The 19,017-nt window shown below is 40.4% G+C and overlaps 1 long non-coding RNA gene across 2 annotated transcripts in view; it reads right to left on the bottom strand.

The window, feature by feature from the left end:
• LOC119050035 (uncharacterized) overlaps positions 1–19,017 on the bottom strand; it is a 140,073-nt gene that overhangs the window by 60,671 nt on the left and 60,385 nt on the right. The gene's annotated exons all lie outside the window — the stretch shown is intronic.

A 19,017-nucleotide genomic window follows, 5' to 3' on the forward strand; every position in this document is an offset into this window, starting at 1 on the left:
AATTGGGCCAGACTCTGACTCCACTATTGTCCCTCCCCTTGTTCTCTGGAAACATTGTAGCCACAATAATTACTGTTGCACCCAAGCAACATCACGAAGCGGAGTCCAGTCATGCACAGGAATTCCAGGCACTGTGACTATGAATTCTAATCCCTCTCTGGTCACACCATGGTTGAATGACCTTGGGCAGGGCACCTAACTTCAGCTAACTGTCTCAGATGCCTCACCAGACAAAAATCTCCAGGAATTTACGGGATAAATGTCCAACTGCTACATGCACAACCTGCCCTCCAAATGCCCTTACAATGCTTACCTTGAGACCACCCATGAAAAATTATGAAATTAGTCTTGTTCTCAGAATAATTCTCAATTGTGACATGTATGTTCTGACCACCAACACAGAAGCCTACCTCTTTCTGTTCAAATCATAACCATATTTTAAAGGAGGCCAAATTTAAATGAAAACTTAAAAGGCTGAAAATGTTTTCAAATTTGTGAGAACCTCAAGGATAGGAAGATATGATATACATTGAACCACCATGATTCTAATAATCCTAAATAAATAGTAGAAACCAAGGAAAGTCACTGCAAACTTTCAGCAAATATTTTTGAGGTGTGTCTTATAATAGGATTGGCACTATGATCTCTGTCATAAATTTAATAAACAAGAACTCTACTATTTCTGTTAGTAATAATGATAAGATAATGGCAGCTGTAATTAGCTATGCAAATATTACATCTGAAGCACTATGCTAGGGACAGTACATGCTAGGTCCACTCGAATGCTTTCAGCTGCAGGTAAGAGTACCTAACTAAAACAGGCTTAAGTATCAGGGGTCTCCTATCTCACAGCCATTGATGAGGGTGGCTGATCCCAGAGTTGGCTGACTGAGCAGCATAACAGCATCACAGAGGACTTATCCTTCCCCTCTGGGAAGGCATCTCAACATGAGGACAGCATCTCCCCTGGTATTTACACAATGGCTGCAGCAATTCCAGGTACCACACAGAGACATCAACCTCTAAAAAAATACACTTCCTACACTCTTTTAATTGGTTAGAAAAACCCTACCCAGAAGGTCCCTACAGATTTCCCTCACATTTCATTGCCTGGGATCAAATCACTTACTCATGCCGAAACCACTCAATGGCACAAGAAACAAAACCACCAATATCCTTTTAGGCCAATCATAATTTCAGTCACACAACTTGAAGTTGGGAAACCCTGTATTCTTCATTACCATGTTGATGGTTCTGAAACTTCAGTGTATGTAAGAAACATCAGGAGAGTTGAGTGGATTCCCAGACTTCATACCCAGAGACTCTGATTCAATAGTATAAAGAGCTCTAATTCCTAATTATACAAATAATCTCAGTTAACTTTGATGCAAGTGGTCTACAAAAAGCATTTTATGAGAGAGCATAGGGTCAGCTATCATTTGGGCAGAAGTCTGATTTTTAAAAAAACACCCTGATTTTCTGTAAGACACAGACCCACCGCCTCTAAAAGCCATCCAACTTCTTACCCACAATCATAGAAACACCACACTGAATTCACTCTATAATCTACATAGGCCAAGCCCTCTGTAGTATCCAGGTCTGGCTCCCTAATTTAATAAGGGTATAGATAAAAGATTCAGATGAGGGGAACAAGTTTTAAAAGAAATATAAGTAGAAATATAAAACAGAAATATAAATCTTCTAAGTAACCACTGTATAATTCGGGAAGCTTTAGGGTAGAAAACAGTCAACTCTCTGGGGTAGAAAAGGGAGGGGAAGCTGTCATAAATTTTCAAATACTGGCTAGGCTGTCATATGTAATGGATGCTCAGGCATAGAATTGATGATCAGAAATTAGAAGGAGCTTATTTTGTTTTTCTGCAAAGAAGAACGACCTAATAAGTAACTCTGAGTAGCAGTGAAAAGGGCTCTCTGCCACACAAAGCATTCTGAACATGCAAGCAGAGGTTAGTGGGCTGAGTGCCCACCACCTATATTGTAGAAGAGATCTCTCAACTGGAAGTAAGGCTGCATAAATGACTTGTAAGACATGCTGTGATCCTCCAATCACATCCTCTGCACACTGACTTGTGCTAGTTTTTACCATGGCATTTCTGCTGAACACCTTGGAAGGCAATTTCTAATTTAATTTCTATTTTGGTTTATTAATGTTATTAATATCATTAATATATAATTATTTCATTAACACAATATACCAGGAGTAATACAATAATCTATATATATTAATGTAATAGAAAGTCTGTCCAGAAAAAGTCCAGCCATTGTTAATATAACCAGAACAGTTTGCACAGACATGGATGTAACCTGGCAGCAAGGAGAATGGACTGGAATGCACATGCATGAACAATGATGATTTCACTGTACTAGTCAGTGGGGGTGGTAGGTACCACTCAGTGAGTATGTGTACTGTGTGGTCATCACATTCAAAATGATTGAGCAAGTAGAGCAACAAACCTGCCTCAAATTTTGCATTGAGATTGAACATTTCTCCACAGAAACTATTTGGGTGATTCAGAAGGCCACAGCCTTCTGAAGGCAACTGGTGATTGGCAGCTTCATCATGACAACGTGCCTGCTCATGCATCATATCTCATAGAGAGTTTTTTGGCAAAACATCAAATTACTCAGGTGACTCAGCTCTGCTATAGCCAAGACTTGGTGCCCTGTATGTGACTTCTGGCTTTTCCTAAAACTAAAATCGCCTTTGAAATGGAAGAGAGTTCCGATCATTGATGAGATTCAGGAAAATACAATGGGGCAGCTGACGGTGATGGGGAGAACTGTGTGAGGTCCCAAGGTGCCTACTTTGAAGGGGACTGAGGCATCATTGTCTTATGTAGAATATTTTTTATATCTTATATCTTCTTCAATAAATTATTTTTCATATTACATGGCTGGATACCTTCTGGACAGACCTCATATAGTTTCTATTTTAATTTCTAAATGCCCTGTTTTCTCAAGTTGATAGGACATGTGACTCTTCTTTGTGTCTCTGGGGCATCATAACCATGCCCACCATAAGTACTTAGTACACAGTTGGCAAATGGAAAAGGATGGCCTAGAATGGGGGTAAACACATCCAGATAATCACACAGCACAAGATGAGTAAAAGTACTTTTAGTACATACTTCTTCTCTGCTTATTACTATTATTCCCTCTCTGGGAGCTACAAGGGGTGGCTATATTTGTATGTACTCTTCTTTCTGGCCATCAGTGATTGGGCCAGAAGTTAACACATGATTCAAGCTGAGCCAGTGAGATTGGCACTAAGATTTTAAGGCGGTCTCTAAGGGTGACCTTACAGGTAAATTCAGAAGCATGGTCTACTAAAAACCAACGAAGCAGATGAGAGAAAAAGAGTGAGTCCCCTGACTTTCCAACTCCTGGATCCCAATTCCTTCCAGAAGCTCAGGTGCAGATGTGCCCTTGGTCTTTGTGAGAAACTCTGTTTCCTTATAAAATGTCTTCCTCCCATCCTCCCCTTCTCCCTTCTTTTCCTCTTTCTTTTTTTTTTCCTTTTTAAAAATGTTATGGAAGCTGCCTTTAATTGGTTTTAATTCATTTCAACCAGAATCTTGAATCCAGATCAATTTGTCTCTGGGTTTGCTGTTGAGGTGACTAATAAAAATACTCTGACAACTCCAAGAAAGCCAGGTCTCTGAAGACCTTAGGTGAAGGGAGAGGACCTACACCTCTACATGGAGCCAGATATTTCAGAGGGTCTGAGATTGGAAGTACTGCCAGCTGATTTCCTTAGCACTCCAGCCTCGGTCTGCAGGGACATCAACACTCCTATGAAGAATCCACTGCAGGGACATCAACACTCCTGTGAAGAATCCACTGCCAGACAACAGGTCTCCTTATAACAAAGATCCCCCCAAAAGAAACTAGGAGATAGAAACTAAACTAGCACAATGAGGCAATACCAGCTCAAATAATAGGGGGAATATCTGGGGAATCTACAACCCCTTTATGCCTTGAAGAGATTCTCCACACAACATTCTGGGTCTATAAACAGAAGGTACAAACTGCCTTTCAAAATCACCTTAATCAGTGAGTATTCACACAACCTTTGAACTTAAATTTTGTGACAAAACTGTTTCCCGATATGCATGTTTTTTCTCACTTGGTACCTTATGGCTGTTAAGCAAAGCATGTTGACTGGCACTTTGACATACTTACTGCACAACAGTGCCTGAACAAATCCAAGTGACACTTTTCCAAAACTGCCAATTTAACCTTTGATAAAAGGGCAGCCCTGGCAGGTGAGGGGCAGGTAGAGATGGACAGTAGCAGAGTAGGCAGGAAAGTCATTGAGAACTTTATGTTTTTCTTTCTTGCAACTAAGATAACTTTCACGTTGGCCAAAGCTGGCAAATCATTAACACGTGGGCATTAAGGAAGAACTGCTTTTTCCCCACTTCCCTGTTCCTTAGAGTTTCCACTGTCCATGCTTTGCCTGAGACGCTATCCTCTTACTGCTTTGGATCCTCTTGCTGCTTTTGATCCTCTTGTTTCTCCCCAGGTATAACTTCCACCTGTGTTGAGTCTTTACAGCTTCCCTCAGGAAAGAAACCACGGGTCAGTGATCCTCAGACATTACAGAACATCCCTCTGACGCATATGGTGTAAGAAATAAAAGCCTTAATTCTCTGGACTAAAAAGGTAAATAGCGGAAACCCACTCAGCTCTTAGTCCAAATGTAAACTGAAGTGTTGTTTGATGAAAGCACCTGCTCAGACCTGTGGTGGGTTCGGCATCCACAAGGCGGTAATGAGGGAGAGTCCCGTGAGAAGGAGGACCCTCATCACGAGAGACATTGACAATTGTCCCTTGGCAGGTAACAAAACAAACAAAAATTACTCCATGTGCTCATCAGTGCTTGAGGTTTCCTTGACAGGAATGAAATATTTCTGAGAACACTACTATATAATTATTAAAATTTAATTAAAAACAACTTTTTTGCAATTAAGCAATAGAGAGCAAAATTTCTCAAAACATGTATATTCTTTGACCTCACAATTCCCCTTCCGGAAATTTATCTAATTAATAATCAGAAAGATATACAAAAACATATGCATTTCAAACTTTGTTACAGCTTTCAAATACCTTTAGAATGTAAATTTTCAAACATATACAAAAGGAAAGAGAATAATGTAATAATCCACCATGTGTCCACCACCCAGCTTTATTGTTTATCATTACTTTGCCAAGTTCTTGTTCATTAACCCCATTGTGGTTTTTGCTGAAATCTTTTAAAGCAAATACCAGCCATCTTGTCATTTGATTCAAATTCCTCAGTTTAAATCAATGAATAAAAATTTTTAAAGTTAACATTACCTTCATATCATTTTTATAGCAACCAAGTTGTAAATAATTACTTAATATCATCCAATATCCCTTTATGTATAATTTCAAAATGTCAAAAATTACTTTTACAGTTTATTTACATCTGGATCCAAAAAGTTCTGTATGTTGGATTTAATTGTTATTTCTCTTAAGTTTCTGTAATCTGTAACAATTTCTTCATTATGCTATTTATTTGTTGAAAACATTGGGTTATTTTGTCCTATAGAATTTCTCATATTCTGGATTTGGCTGCTTGTTCTTTTCTTGTGTCATTTATGACATTCCTGGACCCTCTGTAAACCGATAGAACTACCGTCTTGATTCAGTGCAGGTTTTGGGGGTGGGGCAAGGATGCTCTACAGGAGGCTCTGTGTGCTTCACGTTTGCCTCGTATTTGAAGTAAATCACTTCAAATGTACTTAAGGCCTGTTCACTTGAGTGACGTTTACATTGCTGAGTGGATTCGAGTGTTCTCAGTCTCATCCTTCAGTTTTACATGTTCTCATCAACTTTTCACCTGGTGTTTTTACCAGTGATTTGACAATCATTGCCTACATTTATTATGTGACTAGAGATTTAAAATGATGATGTCGTAATCGTATAATTTTATAATACCCAACTATCTTATTTTTTAGATCTGTTTCTTCTGTAACAAAGCAGCTTTTGCCCACCACACTGCTTTTTATTTCCAAAAATGTCAGTTACAATATGGAGTGGGGCCAATGTAGGTTTACAGTTCTGAGTACATGAAACACAGTTTATTCTTGTACTATTGCACTGTTTCCAAACGAACAACTATAGACCTACATTTGCCCTGTGCTGTGTAATGAACACCCACCTGTGCACCTAGATTCACCAGTTGCTAACATTTTGCCACATTTACTTTATCACTCTCATTATATAGGCTTATTTTTGCTGTTACATTCTAACTATGCTATAGTCATTATACTTTAAATACTTGAGACTCTGCCTTAGCAACAAGAACATTCTCCTCATAGCCACAAACACTCCACTCAATACATTTAGCATTGATTCAATGCTATCTAATACAGAATTCAATGAAAATGTTCCAAATTGGCCCCAGGATGGTCTTTATATATATTTTAAATCCAAGGCCCTATCAAGGTATATGCACTGAAGTGTTATCATGTCTGGTAACTTTCTATTTCTATCCTTATTTCCACATTTACCAGCTGGCATTTAAAAAATTCTTCTTCTCCATTATTATTATTCTTTTAGATGCTTAAATAGACTCAAACTCGTCCAATGGGAGCCCTGTTAGTCTGCTTTCTACATAATGTCAACATCATTCCATTAGTCTTCAAATACTTCTTTACTTTCTGGCACAAGTGATTCTAGGCTCACCTTGTAGTTTTCCCATCTCAGGCTTAGAATCAGCTATTTTTTCCAAGGAGCCTCGTCATTTTCAATGAAAAATGATATCTAGAAACCAAAATCTGGCTCCTAGCTATGCTCATTGCTAGCAGATGTCACTATTTCTAGACCCTTTCAGCACACGAAGACAAAAATTTTTTTCAAAAAATCATAAGTTTATGCCTTGAATTCAAACCCAATATTACAGAAATCTTCTTCTCTTTCTTCCATTTTACATATCTTATTTTCTCCCACCCTGAGCACTCTAGTCTCCCAAAAGTTTAAGGTATTTTCTCATTTTCTGTATGCTTCAATATACTTGAATCTGTATTTTCTGTATGCTCCAATACGCAAAATAATCTCAGCATCACTTACTATCAAATAAAACCTAAGTACAATGAAATATTTCTTTAAAGTTCTTTCTATTCATTGAATATATTCTATAAGGTGTATTAAAAATATACTTGAACTAATTCCATTTTCTATGTAGTTATACTTGATATACAATTTGATAGACAGGTATAGGTTTATCTGTTTCCATTTACAATCAATTTTAATGTTTGTCCTTTTTATTCTTTGGATTTCACTTTTTTTGACTATGTATAATTTTTATATAGTTCAAAAGTCAAAACTGTATAAAATATAAACTCAAATAAATCTCTGGCCTATTTCTATTCTTTCTACCTTTATTACCTCCAGCCCTCTTAGGTGGCTATTTTTATGAGTTTGTAAATTATCCTTAATATGTTTTTTTTGAAAATATAAGAAAAAGGTTTTATTATGACTATATACTTTAATATGTAAGACAGTTTTCATTTTTCCTATGCTGTTTACCTTTATACTAATACTCTTTTTAGTGATCACAATTCCCCCTTTCCCTTCCCATCGATCTAGACTTTAAATGGCATCTTCTGAATCCCGCTTGTTATTATGCACTACCCACTTGCCAATCGATGCTCTGATTTTACTTCCTCTCTTTCTTTTCTCCAGTGTTTTCAGTGGTGTTATTTCTAATTTACCAGAATGTTTACTATTTACCTGCTTTTCTTCTACCTTTCTCCATCTTTAAGTCTTAGACCCAGGGTTACGTATAATCAGTGCTCACTGTCCGGGTTTTTGCTGCTATTCCCTAGTCATCTCTGGGGTGGGATGCAATCATCTCAGGACAGGACCATGATGACATATGTTCTGACCTTTTGCATGTTTAAAACTGTTTGCCTATAGCCTTAATATTTAAAGGACAGCTGGAATAGATAACATAGTCTTGTTTTTAGTCATTTTTCTTTTTCTTTTTCGATAACAGCTTACTCTTATTATTATTTTGTATTAGTTTCAGGTGTACAGCATAGTGGTTAGACAATCATCTACTTTACAAAGTGTTCCCCTAGATATTTCCAGTAACAACCTAGCACCACACATAGTTATTAGAATATTATTGACTATATCCCCTATGCTGTACTTTATGTCCCCATGACAATTTTGTAAGTACCACTCTGCACTTCTTAATCCTTTCACCTCTTTCATCCAGTTTCCCAAACACCCTCTCCTCTGTCCACCACAAATCTGCTCTCTAATGCAACCTTGTTTTCAAAAGTGGGAATAGAAACAGTCCAAGTAATCAATAATCAGGGAATGATTAAATAAATTATTGTCAGTTAAAAAATGAAATCTTGGTCCATAAAGCCATTGTACATACTACACCCACTGTGAAAACACAGAAAATGACGAATAAATGTGGAATGGTCACATCTGTGTTTTCAATGTGTAGGAATGCTATAAGTATGTGTGTTTAGCTAAAAGCAAGTCATCAGAGATACATGAAACAGTCGAGAGTGATTTTCTCTGATTAACAAATCATTGATGATCTTTAGATTCTCCTTTGTGCTTTTTTTCAGTTTTCAAATTTTATGACTTGTGAGATTAAAGAGAATACAATATTTTTTAAAAGGTAAACAAAGATCTAAAGTTTTCAAGGTTTACTTTTACTCTGTTGGTCTTAATCAATACCACCAGACACAATGTACGAGGAAAGAGCTGTGTGATCTAATTAGCAGGGTCAGGACTGCCCACACGAGGCTCGGTGCCCTGCCTGGGCTAGGCACTCAATCAATATTTGCTGGTGGTGAAAATTAGTCAGTGTCGAGCAGATTCATTCTAGGCAATACAGTTAACTTTTCCAAGTCAAGCTCCAACATTTCAGGGTTGATGAAATGAAGCAGAATACCTGTAAAACTGCTAGCCTTCTGTCTGGCATAAAGTAGATATTTCTATCACTTTATCCAGGATGGAAAGAAAGATTATTACCACCTTGTTCTTGATAACTAATTGGGATATATTGAGTTTTACTTTTTCTAAAGAATATAAAAACAATATGGACAGATAGTAAAAAAAAAAAAAAAAAAGCTTGAGACAGCCTGAGAAATATGGAGAGCAAGAATAAAATGATCAGACAGACAGACAGACTGTAGAGGGAAATTATAAGACAAAATTTTTTAAAGTCATTAGAACCTATAGCAGTTAGGGCTTCTGCTTCCTTGTTAAGAGTAAAGGAAATCTGTACCCCTAAATCGTAACTGTGTAATAATAAAGAGCCATAAATAAATATGCACCTACTATTACAGAACAGAGGGGGAAGGTGAACAATACACTATTGCCAAAAGGACCCCCCTTTTTCTCTGGGGGTTCCTCCCCCATACTTGCCTGCCACCAAAAGAAAGACATCTCTCAATGCCAGAGATTGGTGAAAAAGGAAAGGAATTATTACTTATTTAAAAGCTATAGAGACTAAAGTTCTTTAGAATACCCACAAACACACACAGCCCTTCCGCCTCCCTCTGCCCAGTCTGGGGGATTGTATCTCAGGAAAACAGTAGAAGTCTGTGATTCAGGCTCCCAGCACCACCCATGGGGCAAAAGGGAAGCACTTCCAAAGCCACATGGTCCTGACTCTTCCCCAAGCCCAGTGGTCCTCACTCCACCAAACCTGAATGATTCCTAAAAAACACCAAACGGCTGCTGTGCCTGGGTTTAAATCCCAACATTACTCTTCCTCTGCAGCCTCAATTCCAGCTCCTCCCACAGTTGGTGACAGCTGCCAGCATTCCAGGCAGGTGTGGCCCTGTGGTGTGGAGCCAATCAGCCCCAAGCTCTTCTGGACCCCATTACAAATCCCTATTTTGGATCTCCCTCTTGGTTGCACCCTGTTACACTACTTCTTTACTATCCTGATTAGTACAGGGCAGTAAACTCATCACTGGTCTTACAACAGCATCCCTCAGTGGGGCTGACCATGAACAGCACCCCACAGCAACTGAATCAGAATTTGAATGTGGATTGTCAGGCCACAAATGTTTTAAAAACATCTCTTCAAGTGATTATAATGGCTAGTCAACTTTACAAACTACTAGTCTATACATAGGACCACCATCTATCCCATCCACCAGGACAGTCCCAGACTAATTATTATGAGAACCCCCTACTCACACACAAATCTCTCAGCAGAAATGAACATCACATGCTTCCCAACCTCTACCTCGCCCTCCTGAAGAGTCTCAGTAAAGGTGAGGGCCACTTAGTTCACCCCAAGAAGAATGGCCTGGTATCTTACTGCCATTGTGTGGAGGAAGACAAGACTTAGAGAAAAACTACCCCTTCAACTTAAATTCACATTAAACTGCCAACCAATAGTCAGATTCTCATCTGATGAGTGGAGAAGACTAAAGCATACCTTGACGTGGGGGGAGAGAACGGGAAACCTGGGGCATCTCAATGACAGTTGCTTCTGCTACGTCACTGCTTTGTCCAAGTTGATTAGAGAGCCAGAAATAAGTATGGATTTGACTTTCCAAATTATTTAAGAACTTTGTTCATTTCTTCTTTACCTCTTGGTGGTTCTTAATTTTTAGAAGAGTCCAAAAAATAAACTCATTTGACAGAGCGATAATATTGCACATCGACTGCTGAGAAACCAGTCAATACTCCCCAACCAGCTGTGTCATCCAGTCTTGGATGTTACCTTGTTCTGGTTTAAACCTGCTCTGTTTCTTGTAAAATCAGGACATGCGAAGATAAAGAGAAGGACTTATGAATTCTGAAAAGTATTCACATTATAAAAATGTAAGAGAAAATATTCTGAGTACGCTCCAGCACCCCCGTGTATCTGCCGTCGCATCCTGGGCACCGCCACCGCGCAGTGCCAGGCACCGCTCTGTGTCTGGACACCCGGACGTCCCATGCCCCTCTCGGCTTTCTGTGTTCCTGCTGGTGGCCTTGTCAACAGAAAGGATTTTTAAGTTACCTGGCTCTTAAATGAACATTCAAACTAGCAAATATACACATTTTAAAACCTGGTTTTTGTCACTTTAAGTCCAAATTATGACCGTATTTATAAAACAAGTATAATCAGAATATCACTTTCCAATTTTCTCTGACGATTTGGACTTAGTGACAGACTAAATTGCTTAGACAGCCCCATATACAAATTTAGATGATTAAATAGTCTTAATTGTAATTTGCACTTATAAATGTAATATACTTGAATTTATTTTATGTGCCTTCAATGTTTTATAGGACAAATTTATGACTATAACGAGCAAAAACTTTCCTAACATTTAAAGTTCTTCTGTTGCAATTCTAATCAAATAAACTTAAAACTATTATAAAAATAAATATTCTGTTAAATATTTCCATTCTTTACAAACTTAATCAAGATCTCTTAGATTTTTCAATGAAAATCTCAAGATTAAAATGTTACCCCTTTTATATTGAAATCACAAGAAAATCTTTCAGGGTCAGAATTCTGATACAGTCACTGGAAATAGCAAACATACTGGCCTTTTTTAGAGAAGCTTCATTTGTGTAGATGGAGTTCAGCAACCCCTAGCTTAGGCTGCATTCAACTAATGTCTTTACTGTTTGATTGAATTCTGCATCCTTTTCATATTCTTTTTATCCACAAAAGTCCCCATCTATCTAAAAGCCATCAGCTTTTTGTAATTAAGTACAAAATTTGTCCAAATTGTAGCTACTCCCTCAGTTTGATGTGTTAAATCCTAAAAATCCCTTGAAACACACATATGCTAACTTGAATGGAACTCACATCATTGCTTTAATCCTCATAACGCCACCATCGCCACACACACATTGGTTTAGGCAACTCAAGAAGAGATAACAGGCTATTATGCAATGAAGTAACAGGCTATTATGTAATGAGTTTCAATGTCTGTTAAAACGTTTTTTTGTTGTTGATATTTGTTAAGAATGCTCTGTGGAAAGAACACAAGCCTTTTTGTACACAGTTTTTGAAAAGCTTGTCTCCAAGGCAGTTGCAAACTCAAGATATTTGCTAGGGGAAACTCTGTTGTAGGAAGACAGAGCTGGAAGGAATTTGACGATCATTTGTTCCAACCCTGTGCTGTACAAAGAAAAAACTTGAGCTCCAAAGAGAGGTAATAAGGGAGGAGAAACTCCTTTGCTGAATATCTTCTATGTTCCCAGCACTGTGCAAGTTAACCTTCAACTGGACTGCAGAGAGTGGTACTTGATAATTTTTTTCTACTCTCTTTCACCTCAGACACATTGCAAATGTTACCAGGCAATGGGTGGACTTACTTGAGTTCACCCAGCTCCTTACCCTATCTCTTCTCCTTCACTGAGTCAGTACCAGTAACCAGCCACACACTACTCAGGTTTCTAAGTCAGCCTCACGTGTACCTAAATTCCCTGTGGAGAGAAGCCAAATTTTAGTGGACTGAGAGATTTTAAAAAGATAAGTAAATAGAGCCTCTCTTTCTATCCCAGAAGCTGAGATAAGGGGGCAGCGTCAAGGGGTATATGGAAAACGCAGAGAGTTGAGCATGTTCATAGGGAACTAGGAAGAGGGTACAGATACAGAGCAGAGAGGGAAGGATTGACAGAGCCAGACCCCAGAGAAAGGGGGATGTGGGCACAATTGCCCTTGAAGGAAAGAGATACACTTCATTCTACAAAACATGAGGAAAAGGTGGAGAGGGATAAACACTACTGAGGATATTAAAGAAAGAAATAATTTAGATAATGCAAACAAAAAAGATGGTTAAGTGAAGAGGGGAATAGAGACTGGGTGAGCGGGGGAGAACCTAGGACCTGAACACTCCAGGAACTAATTCATAGAGGTGAGGGCATAAATAAACTGGAAGGACATCGGAGTTTAAAATTTCGGGATGAGACAGTTCTGAGTGCTGACACCAAAGGACAGGGCTGTTAAAAGTCCAGCATGGCAAAGTAGTGGCCAAGTAAAAACACTGGACTTGAAGGTCAAGACCAGAGGAGCCAGTGGGTCAGGAGGGTCAGCACCTAGACACTGAAGCCATCCCGGCTGACAATTTGCAAAGTCTGGGGGCAAGTCTATAAGCCTGCTGCCAAAATCTTTCCTGAATGCAGAGACTGATCAGAAAGTTGACATATGACAGGTATGACATAGCAACGAGATGTGAGCCTCGAAGCCAAGAGAATTTTGTAAAAATTCTCTCATGTAAAAAAAGAGAATTTTACATGATTAGGTGGAACAGTGGCCTGGTGACAGCTCTGGAGAGTGAGAGACACACTAATCCCCACCTTCCAGTCTCAGGGCCAGAGGGCTTGTGAGAGGGGGCCCCTTCCCTTGAGAAGGATACAAGGGAAGCAGGAACCTCAGGGGAGACTAAGGTCTTAGTTGACGGAGAGGATACAGAAAACATTTAGTAGAAATGTTAACAGTTTCTGGAGAGTGCAGTTGAAAGGTGAGGGAGGGAGATAAGAGATGAAAAGCATCCTGGGATGATATTATGTAATAGAAGAAAGACTAAAAGGGTCTGCATCCAAGTCAGTGGCTGAGGGTGAGGGACAGGAGGTAGAAAGGCCTCTGGTCTTGACTGTGTGTGCCTTTAGGGGAGCTCTTTGCTATCTCTGGCTCAGTCCCGTCATTCTAAAATGAGGATGCTACTAGTAATTGCCCCATAAGGTTGTTGCTTGCAGATTAAATGTGTTAATATTAATACATATAAAGTACTTGGAACATTGATCAGCATATAGTTAGTCCTGAAGAAGTGCTTGTTTTAGAAGGGAAAAGACTCCCACTCTACTCCACACTGTCTCTCAAGTGACGGACATTCAATTATGTTAAGCCCTGAACAATGTGCCTTCATTTCCTGTCACTTACATGCAGCAAAAAAAGCCAGCGCGCAAAAAAAAAAAAAAAGAAAACCTTCCCAGTCAAAAGACCATACATATTCTCTCCCTCTCTCCTTCCCTTCCCCTCTAAAGATAAATAAATCTAAAAAAAAAAATTAAAAAAAGAAAAGAAAAGAAAAAGACAAAGGTCTGTCAGAGTCAATGGCAGATTCGATTTCTTGCAAATATAATATCCTATGGCATTTCACCATTATCTGTTCCTTTCGAGGAAAGAGAGATGAACAAGTTGGTTGCAGACAGTAAGAATCTAGAGTTATAAATGTTAAAGACGGACAGTCAGTAGAGTCATCTAGTATAAACTCAACAACAGCAGAAAAATCAAATAACTGGACTAAAACATGGACAAAGAACTTGAATAGACATTTTTCCAAAGATGACCTACAGATGGCGAATAAGCACGTGAAATGATGCTCAACATCACTAACCATCAAAGAAGTGCAAATCAAAAGCAATCACAATGGGTTATCATCCCACACCCATTACAATGGCTACTATCCAGAGAGAGAGAAAGAGAGAAAGGAAGAACAGGAGGGAGGGAGGGAGGGAGGGAGGGAGGGAGGGAGGGAGGGAAAAAAGAAAGAAAGAAAGAAAGAAAGAAAGAAAGAAAGAAAGAAAGAAAGAAAGAAAGAAAGAAAGAAAGAAAGAAAGAAAGAAAGAAAGAAAGAAAGAAAGAAAGAAAGAAAGAAAGAAAGAAAGAAGAAAGGAAAATTTAAACTCTTGTGGTCTTCTGGTAGGAATGTAAAATGGTACAGCACCTTGGCAAAGTTTTGGTAGTTTCTCAAAGAATTAAAAACAGAATTATCATGTGATCCAGCATCCTACTTCTAGAATCAAAAGCAAGGACTTAAACAAGTACTGTACTTGTACACCAGTGTTTATAGCAGCATTACTCACCATAGCCAAGAATTGGAAACAACTCAAATGTCCATCAGCAGATGACTGGACAAACAAAATGTGATATGTACATACAAAAGAATATTATTCAGCCTTTAAAAGAAAGGAAATTCACCCCTAGCTGGTGTGTCTCAATGGACTGAGTACCAGCCTGCGAACCAAAAGGTCCCTGGTTTGTTCCCAGTCAGGGCACATTCCTGGGTTGCAGACCAGGTCCCCAGCTAGGGGCATGTAAGAGGCAACCAATCAATGTATCTCTTGCACATTGATATTTCTCTTCCTCTCTTTTTCCCTCCCTTACCCTCTCTCTAAAATAATTAATAAAACCTTTCTAAAAAAGAAAGGAAATAATGACACCTGCTATGACATAGATGAAACTTGAAGGCATTGTGTTAAGTGAAACAGCCAGTCACAAAAATGGCAGACAGTATGATTCCATTTATATGAGGTGTCTAAAGCAGTCAAATTTGTAGAAACATAAAGTGGAAGAGGGTATGGGGCTGGGAGTTGTCTGATGAGTGTAGAATTCCAGTTTTGCAAAATCAAAAAGTTCTGGAGCTCTGTTTCACAATGTGACTACATTAACACCACTGGACTATACACTTTAAAGTGGTTACAGTGATAAATGTTACATTATGTTTTTTACCATGATAAAAAATTTTTAAATAATCATCTAGTATTTCCCCTCCTCTCTCTTTACTGATTAGTAAAGTGAAGCTCAGAGAAGGTAACCAGCCCACCCGAGGACGCACAGCCACTGAGGCAGAATCAGAACCAGAACCTGGGACCCTGACCCCAGGGTGTTCCTGGGGGCTGCAGGATGTTCCTTCCGTTACAACGTGCTCTCGATGGCTCAGGACTGAGGTAGTGGATAAGATGACAGGCTTGATTTATCAGTAGTGACAGGGACAGGTTGATGAACTGGAGAGGGATGAAGACTCCACCCAGTGCTTTTCAGTGCTCATGTGCCTGTGCCCTTCCTCCTTATCTCATCAGTACAATTCCAACCAGCCGGTCTAAGAGGCCACACTAGGAATCTCAAGATATTCATTCACAGCTTCTCTCTCCGGTTTGCGGCAAGCCCGAAAGCAGATGGGAGCAGCTTTTCTGTTCTTGGACTGTTCCCCCTGTAATTTAGAAGTCCAGACAGTGACACTGGAAAACAGGAAGACAATCTCAGGGGCCCGCTTAAAAACAGTCTTGGTGTGGGGTCTCAGTGTCATGAACCCAGCTGCTAGTTAAAACCTGCCACTAGGAAACCAGTTCCTCAGGCCTGTCTGGGCCCGGAGAGGAAGTCTCTTTCCCTTTAAGGAGTTTGCTTTTGCTCTTCATTCCAAACTCCATAAAGGAGACAACAGGAAGAGCTGGCCCCAGCTCAAGAAGCAGAGATAAAACCCAGATCTTTTTTTTTCAGGGTGATATCCATAGGTTACCTCCTATTTTAAATCAGAAATTTCTATTATTTCCAAGGAAACAGTGAGTGAAGCTGAGGATCCTCACAGGACCTGGCTGGGTGATTCTAGAAATCTGCACAGGTTGCAAGTGTTAACACCAAAGCCAGCGGCCACCCTCCCCGGTGCTCCTCTGGTCTCCTTGCCACACAAACATCTCATGTATACAACACCCTCCGAGCTCTGGAGGTGTTAGGAAGATCAACCTTACATCAATATGTCCCGTGACGAAGAGCTAAATAAAACAATTTGGCAAGGACATTTCTAAAGGCCTTACCACTACAGAAATATTTTTATTTCAGCAACCCCATCGAGGCTGATCCAGGATGCCTATAAAAAGCCTGGTTCTGTGTTCCCTTAAGCATTCATAATGAATCCTCAGGAAGGATGGAATAAGATGGGGGTCAGAAACTCAGCCCCTGCCACATGCCGAGGCTGCCAGCTTGGCCTGGTGTGTGACTGGCAGCGCTGAGTGCCCCATGCCCTGTCTCCTCCCATTGGCAAAGTCTCTACCCACACTCCTTAAGGGAATTGGCTGTGCTCCTGGCTTGTCTTGCCTGTGGGTCTGCTAGTTATCGAACCAAGGGTGAGATTACTTCCATGCCCAGCTTTGCAGATGCTCACAAGCACGGAGCCAAGGATCAGCTGAAACAGAAGGGAGGACTGAACCGAGAAGCCCTCTTGACAAGACTCAGCCACGCTTGAGCTATTCTTCCTGCCATGAGACACAACTGCCATGTAAAAAGCCAATGAGCCATTTAGGAAACATAATGTGTCTCCTGTTTAGAGCTGGCCCTGGGAAATAAGGACTTTCCTGAGATGGCAGCAAGCATTAAAATGGGGAGAAGAGCCACGGGGCCTTGGTTCTCTGCAGCACCTCCCCCATTTGCAGACAGGAGAAGAGAGGCAGTAAGCAGGCTTCTCTGCCTCTAGGTGTGCCCCCCCTTACCTCCTCCTCCACTAGTTATATTTTCCCCAAACTTCAAAAACCATCTTCATAGCCTGACACTCCAGAGGAGCTGGCCTCCTGATAAAACTTCCCATCCCAAAGTAAATGCTGGCAAAATGCTGTCTCTAAGCTAAATGATGTCCTCCTCCCAGTTCATGGGAAACCAAAAGGACTTGCAGGGCGGGGCTGCACACAGGGCCTGTTGGGACTGAAACAGAATCTCTTACAACCACCCTCATCACGCAAATGTCCAATGGCCACTGGACCATTTGAGACTCTTCCAGCAGCTCTGCCTTGAGGAGCTAATTCTATAAGAATTTGAAAATCAACTCCTTACCACCTTGTCCAAGAAAACCAGGAATCAACATCCAAGGAAGATTATGGCAACATAGACTGAGCAGATGACTAGATGGGAGGCTGAGGAAGAACTGGGGGGGCATTAGAGAAAACAGAGGGCCACGAGGAAGATTATTCCAAAGCAGAAGGGAAGAAATCAAAACTGTTGGTTGGGAGAAGGGGGAAAGCAGAAGTGAAGGATAGCTGTTTTGAGGGTTTCCGGGTAGGACATCGTTCCCCTGGCACAAGGTGTGTGTTTGAGGGCCGGAGGGAGAAGGCACGGAGGACACCGAGGAAGGGTGAGGGATGTTTTCACCGACCACTCCTCTGGAAGAGGCGGGAAAAGGAGTTGAGTCCATAATTATGTCATCTTCTTTCTAAAGATGAAGTTGAGAAAACAATCATGGTCATTGAATCAAGACTTTTTTCTTTATAAAGCTGTTCCAGCCTATTATAGGCAAGAAGTAGCCACATGAGTTATGGATCAGTACTGACTTGGGGGTCTTCTCTTCTGTGCAGTATTTATGAACCAAATCTGAAGCCAGGGACATGGAGAGGGAAGGGAACTTACTGGGCATGTACTGTGCTGTGAGGACTGGGCTGGGTGCTTTGGACCTTTGAACTCCAGACACATGTAAGTGGCTGTCCACTCAACACCCCCACCTAACACGTGAGCCACTTCACTGGTTTAAATGGACTAACAACTTCCCATTCTATTCACTTCAAGTAATAGGTCAAGTCCTACAGTATTGCAAAGAGCCACCCATCTGGACCACACAATGCTCTCCCTGATGCTTTCTGATGACACCTATTTGCTCACCACATTTCAGCCTCACGGCCTCCTTGTTTTCTCTTGACCATTCCAGGCACACCCCTACCTCAAGGCCATCGCATTGGCTGTTCCTTCTGCCTTGGATCTTTTTCTCTTAGATCTCACCCCAAGTCTTTTCTCAAACATCACCTCGGAGAGTCTTTCTCAGCAACCCCTATTTAAGGCAGCAAAATTCCCCACACATACTTCTAGTACTGTTTTTTCTCTGTTTTCCAAAGCCTTTACACTGTACCTGTTATTTATTTTCTTTGTTTATCATCTGTCTCTTTCCCCTAGAATGTAAGTTCCTTGGAAGTTAGGATTTTGCTCACTGCTGGGTCCACATTGCCTAGAATGGCCATTGACACAGAAAATGTGTGATGGGTGATGTCATACAATCCTGACAATCATCTTGTCTTTCACTGGCACCGGTTTGCTAGAGACTAAGCAGTCATTTTTGCCTCTTTATGCCTAATCTTCCACTCTGTAAAATAGTCTGTGAGTTGGCGAGTCTGCCTCAAGCCTATCCCTCAGCCAGAGGCCCCACTTCAGCTACTGAAGTATGCACTTGACATCATGAGTTGCCCAGCTTGTTGGGCCACAGCATTAACTCATGCGGCCCA

This window comes from Artibeus jamaicensis, unplaced genomic scaffold (genome assembly GCF_021234435.1).
Source record: "Artibeus jamaicensis isolate MK-2021 breed Jamaican fruit bat unplaced genomic scaffold, CSHL_Jam_final contig_1028, whole genome shotgun sequence".
NCBI lineage: Eukaryota > Metazoa > Chordata > Mammalia > Chiroptera > Phyllostomidae > Artibeus > Artibeus jamaicensis.